Source organism: Alosa sapidissima, chromosome 6, assembly GCF_018492685.1.
Source record: "Alosa sapidissima isolate fAloSap1 chromosome 6, fAloSap1.pri, whole genome shotgun sequence".
NCBI lineage: Eukaryota > Metazoa > Chordata > Actinopteri > Clupeiformes > Clupeidae > Alosa > Alosa sapidissima.
Genome location: NC_055962.1, coordinates 38733833 through 38741418, shown reverse-complemented (window position 1 = coordinate 38741418; position 7586 = coordinate 38733833).

The following is a 7586-nucleotide window of genomic DNA, read 5'->3' as shown; positions in this document are numbered from 1 at the left end:
GGGCTGGGCCTTACGAGCAACTGCACGCCCAACCCCCCTCCACACACACACACACTTGTGGGAGCAGGGACAGATTATTGTGTCAGTCATTGAGCGTGGTTCCATGCAGCCAATAAACGGTTTTGAATCAGTGTACTGGGAATAAACCGAATATGCGTGTGTCTTGTAAACACCTTATTCTGATTGAAATAAACCGAAAAAGGCCAAATTCGGTTTACTAATAAATCGTTTGCACACCCTGCCTGTTTTAAACAGAATATGGGTCATGTGCACCTTAAACGGAATATGCTCCCAAAAGAAATGGTGTTGTAGTGTTGCTCAATTCTACAACGGAGTATTAGGGCCACACGTGAAGAAAAAAAATATTTTTGCCTGACACGATTAAATGACATATCGACTTTAAAGTCGACACATTGAGATTAAACTCAAAGTGTCGAGAATAAAGTTGAAATGTTGTGTCGACTTTAAACTTGAAATACAGTTTAAACATAGACTACAGTTATGTAGCCTACACTAACACACAATATGTGACTCATGAATAATAGGCCTACTTCAAATAGGTGTTAGGCTATTTTAGATAGATTGCCGTCATCGTGAAGCGCGTATCTCGTCAATGATATAATGTTTCTATTTCACTGTTTTTACATGGGTAAGGCCACCGGCACCGCACATCCAAATAACTGCCCTTCATGACCCACAGGCCGTCAGTCTCCATAGGTTAACATGGCAGAACTAATTTAGTTTTCTAGAACTGCTTTTCCATGTCTCACCTGCATAAAATATAGTAGGGGATAAACATAGATATGTGTGCATTTACACGGGGTTGCCTGGTCGAGAGGACAGCTTCATTCGTCCCTCCATAGACATTCAGCAATAGCCTAGGCTGTTTTGCATCCATTACAAACGAACATGCAATGTGAAAGTCTGGGACTGGGGAGAGCACTTAATATGCCTAGTCTAGGCTACTGAATAAGCATGAAGTCGAACCTTTAGATGAAAAACTTTAATAATACAATAAATAGGCTAAATAAACCGCTAATGAAGTTTACTTTTGACCATCACATTTATCGTCTGTAACTCCGTGATAAAAGGACGTAACAGGAAAGTATTTGGCTGAGCAACGGAGGAAGGCCTATTATTTTCTATGTTTTGTCCAAATGATGTGTGTCGTTGTTGCACTTGAAGAAGTCGACATGATATTAAACTTTATTCTCGAAATGTCTTGCAATCATGCAAATGTCATGGAGTTCATTGACGGGAAAAAATGTTGTAATAGTGACGTTTTTAAAAAGATTTGTAAAATGCTTAATGCGTGCTCATTGATGTGGCCTGAAGTCCAGAGTGACTGCTGCTAATCCACTCCTACTCATTAACACAGTAACACAGCTGCTAATCCCCTCCTGCTCAGTAACACAGCTGCTAATCCACTCCAGCTCAGTAACACAGCTGCTAATCCACCCCTGCTAAATAACACAGTAACACAGCTGCTAATCCACTCCTGCTAAATAACACAGTAACACAGCTGCTAATCCACTCCAGCTCAGTAACACAGCTGCTAATCCACTCCTGCTAAGTAACACAGTAACACAGCTGCTAATCCACTCCAGCTAAGTAACACAGTAGCATAGCTGCTAATCCACTCCAGATCAGTAACACAGCTGCTAATCCACTCCTGCTAAGTAACACAGTAACACAGCTGCTAATCCACTCCTGCTAAGTAACACAGCTGCTAATCCACTCCTGCTAAGTAACACAGTAACACAGCTGCTAATCCACTCCTGCTAAGTAACACAGTAACACAGCTGCTAATCCACTCCAGATCAGTAACACGATGGCTGTCTCATTCCGCCTACTCCCACACTTTGAACACTTAGTTTTAAGTATATAGTGTAGAGATAACACAAAAAGCCAGTGCACTGAAGGTACCCGGATGACCCCCTAAAAACGGTCAAAAAGCTCAGTGTGTAACGATAGACCCTACTCGCACTGAACGGACGCCATCTTGACTACAGGTCAGGGGGAGGGACCAGGGATCATATAAATGTAAGTAATGGTCAAGGGCGCGGGAAGGGGGGTGCTGAGGGTGCTGCAGCACCCCCTGCTGGCAGGAGATAGATTTTTTTTAAATATTATATATATTTTTAAATAATTACTAATTCGCTGTCTGACATTATTTATATTTTTGTATGTGAAATGATGAGTCAAATAGCAAAAAAGGGTTATGGATAGGTTCGAATATAGGCTACTAAAAATTAACAGTTATAGAGATCAATGTAACGTGAGTCAGTTACTGTAAGAACCGTAGCGTGGTTTCATCTATGTGATAGCGATCAAGTGTGTAGGCCTACGCAGGGCTCGAATTATCTTTTTGTCTTTAAGGGGGTCTCTCTATCTCATAAAAAGTTGGCAAACCCCGTGCATAGTCTAACAAGGCGATGAAATAGCCTAGGCGTACAATATATGCGCACGGTAGGCCTTGGCTTTACCTTGACACACGCACACAACAGACAGATTTTTCATAGAAATTGATTGCTTTTAATTAATTTCAACATATTATTGATTGTAATCGTCCATATTTCATTTCAATTTCACAATACAAAGAAATACAACGTGACTCATTTGAACCAGACCACCGTCTCAGATAGGCTATCCTCAGTGTCAAACACAATAATGCATGTAGTGTAACTTATACACAGGGAAAAAGCACTAACTGGCAGAAATTATAAGCCATTGCAGCCAAACTATGTTCTAGTTGTTGAACCGTGGAAAATTAATAGACGAACAATTTTGGAGTTTGCACTGAGATGTTGTCGAGTAGCCATTGAATATTCCGACATCCGAGATTGCTAACAGGTGTTTCAAAATATCTGGGAACTTTCTGGAGCTCTGAATGGCAGAGGATAGCTACAGATCATCAGACAACACAATCATTGTAGGCGGCATTATGGGCCATAATTTATGGCTTTGTCAATCAACATATGAGGTGAAGCGCAAGTTCAGAAGCAAATAGGACTTTTCAGCACATATCAAACCGTATAGGCTAGCCCAATGAACACCTATGTAAATAGACAAAACACTCGCATCAAAGCAGGGTGACTTCTTCAGATTTGCGAGTGCTGTCAAAACGATCGTATACGGTTTGCTCATATAGTCTAGTGGTGAAGTGTCATGCTGCGTTCAAGAGCGTAGGGTAGGTTTACGTCCCGTAGTAGCCTATATTTTAATTTAACGTCTTTAATGGTAAGAGATCGCACAGGGATGGATAATGAGCGGCTCATTTTCGATAGAGAAACTGCCTGCTTTGTAATCCTTGTAGAAGTAAACCCAACAGTAGGCTAGCTAAATTAGTGTCTGACATCTTCACGACCTCCATTCATGTTCTTGGGCCAGCGAACCAGTGGGCTGGTCTGTATGTAAATTTTGGGGCGTGACAAATGTACAGGCCAGAGCCAAATAAGGCACCACTTCAGAGTTTGCGTAAACTCTGAGCTTCTTTTGGATTCGCCCGTTTTATGGCGGGAGTTTCGAATTGTGAGATTTGCACAGAAAGGAGGCGTGGATGGGGTTTTGAACTTCTCTGTATCTCCATTTCACCCACTGAACTATCGTTATTCATCTATGACAAGGTAAACTCGGTTTTGCATTCTATGACCCCTTTAAGATTAAATTGCAATGCCAGACACCTTCAGATATGAGATATTTAACGTACAGTTACTTTCATTCAACAGAGGATTTTTAAATACATTTTCTACTCGTTTTAAAAGTAGGCCTAATGTGCAAGTAACTTGAAATGTAAAGTGGAATGACAGAAGTATAGGCCTTAGGCTTCCCATGTACTGTAGGCTAAACACCACCCCCAAACTCGATTCCTTTTAAGGATCCGGGTTATTCTGAGTCACTCACTAAACTGATCCGGGTTGAACGAGTCACTTGAGTCACTTGAGTCAGTATTGCTAAATCGCAAAGAAATTCAGTCCTACGTTCAAGCAGTGCAGTGGGGTGCTTCATTTCGTTAAGTGCCTTCTCATGTTGGATGTGGATCCTCCATGATTTGAAACCAGGTTTTTGCAGTACTTGCATTTAGCCTAAGAGTTTTGGTCTCCTGGTCAAAGTGCATCCACACATTGTTCATCTTTTTGGTGCTCATGTTCAGAAACTTTGATCTTATTGACAGGGAGGGTAGCCTATATTATAATAATTAATTATTTGTTGTTGTTTTGTTAACAATAGAAAATTTGCCTAGGTCTAATGCTACTCTGCTACAATGTTTATTACCACTACTATATACTAATAGTAGGCTACTAGGAATCTATTCTAATAGGTATTATAGGCAGCTAATAGGCCTACTAGGCAACTAATATTGTTAGCCTATTAATCATAGCTATATATATATATCATGTTAGGTAGCCTAATATAATATCATATATAATATAATATAATATAATATAAAATAGCCTAATATAATAGCATCAAAATCTCCACCCACTCACGGGAAAGAAAGCAGTTTGAGCCAGACTGTTTATTTATTGTCTTAACCTAGCCTAAGCAATTGACTTTCAATGTAGACATAGAAACAGGAACGTAGAAATGCCCTGCAGTGACTAAATTATTATTATTGTTATTATTATTATTATTACTACTACTACTACTACTACTATTCTCATTAGGCCTATTATTATTATCACCTTGACACGAGTAGAAACTAGGCTACTTGCTCGTCTACAGATCCACTCATGACAATGTAGCCGGCTGATTCGACTGACTCGCACTCATAACAACATAATGTAACCGGTCCGCCCGCGGCTGATCCAAATGACCCAGGTAGGCTAGCCTACAAGCAACTCCATACAGAGCTTGCAATGTTTCGGACATTGCTGTCTTCGCGACCTAATTGCATTTTAAAGTAGGCTATGCGTGCAGAATATATGTTATTTCAGAAGTGAAAGCATGGCTTTTGTTGTGGATTTTCTTTTAACCTTGACGAGGAGTTACTCGTTCCTCTAAAGATCCACTCATGACAACGTAGCCGGCTGATTCGGCTGACTCGCACTCATAACAACAACGTAACCGGCCCGCTTGGCTGATCCGACTGGATAGCCTACTCTCCATACAGAGCTTGCAATGTTGAATGACTGACTTTGCGACCTAATTGCATTTTAAAGTAGGCTATGCCTACGTGTAGAACATTGTATGCTATTTCAGAAGTGAAAGAATGGCTTTTGTTGTGGATTTGCTTTTCACCTTGACGAGGAGTTACTCGCTCGTCTACAGATCCACTCATGACAACGTAGCCGGCTGATTCGGCTGACTCGCACTCATAACAACGTAACCGGCCCGCCCTGCTGATCCAACTGACCCGGCTAGCCTGAGCAGCTCCATATAGAGCTTGCAATGTTTCGGACTGTCTTCGCGACCTAATTGCATTTAAAAGTAGGCCTAGGCTATGCCTACGTGTAGAACATTGTATGTTATTTCAGAAGTGAAAGAATGGCTTTTGTTGTGGATTTGCTTTTCACCTTGACGAGGAGTTACTCGCTCGTCTACTGATCCACTCATGACAACGTAGCCGGCTGATTCGGCTGACTCGCACTCATAACGTAACCGCCCGGCCCAGCGATCCGACTAACCCGGGTATACAAAGCAGCTCCATTAAGAGCGTGCAATGTTTCAGACTGTCTGCGCGACCTAATTGCATTTTAATATGCTACATCTATACACCAAATCTAAAGTATGCCTAGGCTACATGCAGAACATTGAATGTTATTTAAGAGGTAAAGAATGGCTTTTGTTGTGGAATTGCTTTTCACTTTGAGGAGGAGCTACTCGCTCGTCTACAGCCACTCATGACAACGTAGCTGTAGCCGACTCGTACTCAATGTAGACTAACCGGCCGGCTGATCCGACTAACCCGGCTCTGCGGGAAGTTAACCAGTTATCTCAGACTGCCTGCTCACTCAGTCGCTTGAGTTGATTTGTGGAGTTGTGGTTATCCTACTTACGAAATTGTTACATTTTTGGCAGCTATGATGGCTAGTAGGCTAGCTAATTGCAAGAGGTTGTGTGGCGCTGTTTATCGTTTTAGATTGAATTGTAGTAGGACTCAACTGATCCGAGTTAATGATACTAGAGACTCGCGACTCATGGGTTAATTTAAAGATACGGGTGAAAGATCCGAGTGAATCACGACTCAAACAGGCGTAATGCAAAGTAGGCTAACATCATAGTTAACAACACAACACTCAATTTTCGTTGACATGTCATTGGCGAAATTGAACATTAGGCATACCAGATATTAAGATTTGGTGATGGCCTTGGAGTCTGGCTGGCTCATATTCAGTGAGGTGAAGTTTCATGCAAGAATTGAGGCTGTCACCATTTAAGGGTGTCACCATTTAACTGTCATATCCATAACGGCAACTAAATACCATGGCATTGTGTTGGCGTTATGGATGTGACAGTTTTGCGCAAAATTGCCCTTAAACGTGAGCACAGGTTTGTCTTTATATTTTTCATATGTGAGCGATTTCTCACATGCAAGTGGAACCGAACAGGGTTAACACAGCAATACTAACTCGTTGCAGTGTGCGATATATAACGGGCAGTTCATTTCGCGTTTTCAGAATTAGTCTTCGGACGGAAACTTTCCCATTTCAGCCCGCTTGTGTTCGCGCTCGCAAGCTGTGGTCGCTGACGTTTCCTTTTTGACATTTTCCTTATCTAGCCTACAGCAAGCGCACACATCAACAATAACAAAGTGTTCTCGTTGACTGAAATGGAGGGAAATACAGTAGGTGATTTTGTTTGATATTGACTTGGCAACAAACCACAACAGTGCAGGCTACGGTTACGGAGTCAAGTGAGGTGGAAATTTATATAAGCTAAATTACTCAGATAGACCTACAATATTACATTTTGAAAATGAACTAAATTAAAATACATTTTAATTAAATACTCATTAATATTTTCAAAAACTGAGCCGCATCAGAGGGATCAAAGAGCTGCATGCGGCTCCGGAGCCGCGGGTTGCCGACCCCTGCTTTAGGCTATTCAGAAATTATTTGCGAGATCATTGCAGCCTGATTTTTAAAGCCTATATTTAAAGCCATCTCTGGTGTGGTTTTGACGATCAGAAAAGTAATTTTCCTTAGTTATACTGAAAAAGGCTAACAATGTCAAGTGTGCTTCTGTGGTGTTAGGGTGGGCCCAGTCGACTCGGAGTGCTGTCGCGGAACATTGGAATTTGTGGCTGCCCAGGACTTTTCTAAAACTTCTCGCTATTACTCACACACTGCACTAAAATGACGTATTTAGCAGTCAAAATCCTAAACATGTCCAGGGGGGGGAATCATCGGACATCCATTATTTTTGTTATTCAGCACCCCTGGTCAAAAATAGGTTCCCGCGCGCCTGGTAATGGTAATACGAGACAGTGTACTGTCGTCTAATGCATCACATGTCCCTCACTGACTCAAGCCGGCATAGCCTAATTATTTGGCGAGTTAGTGTGAAGTTACATGTTAATGCTACCTAGCACATTAAGCCAGCCATTAGGACGAGCACATTATAAATGTGAACTCTATCGTATT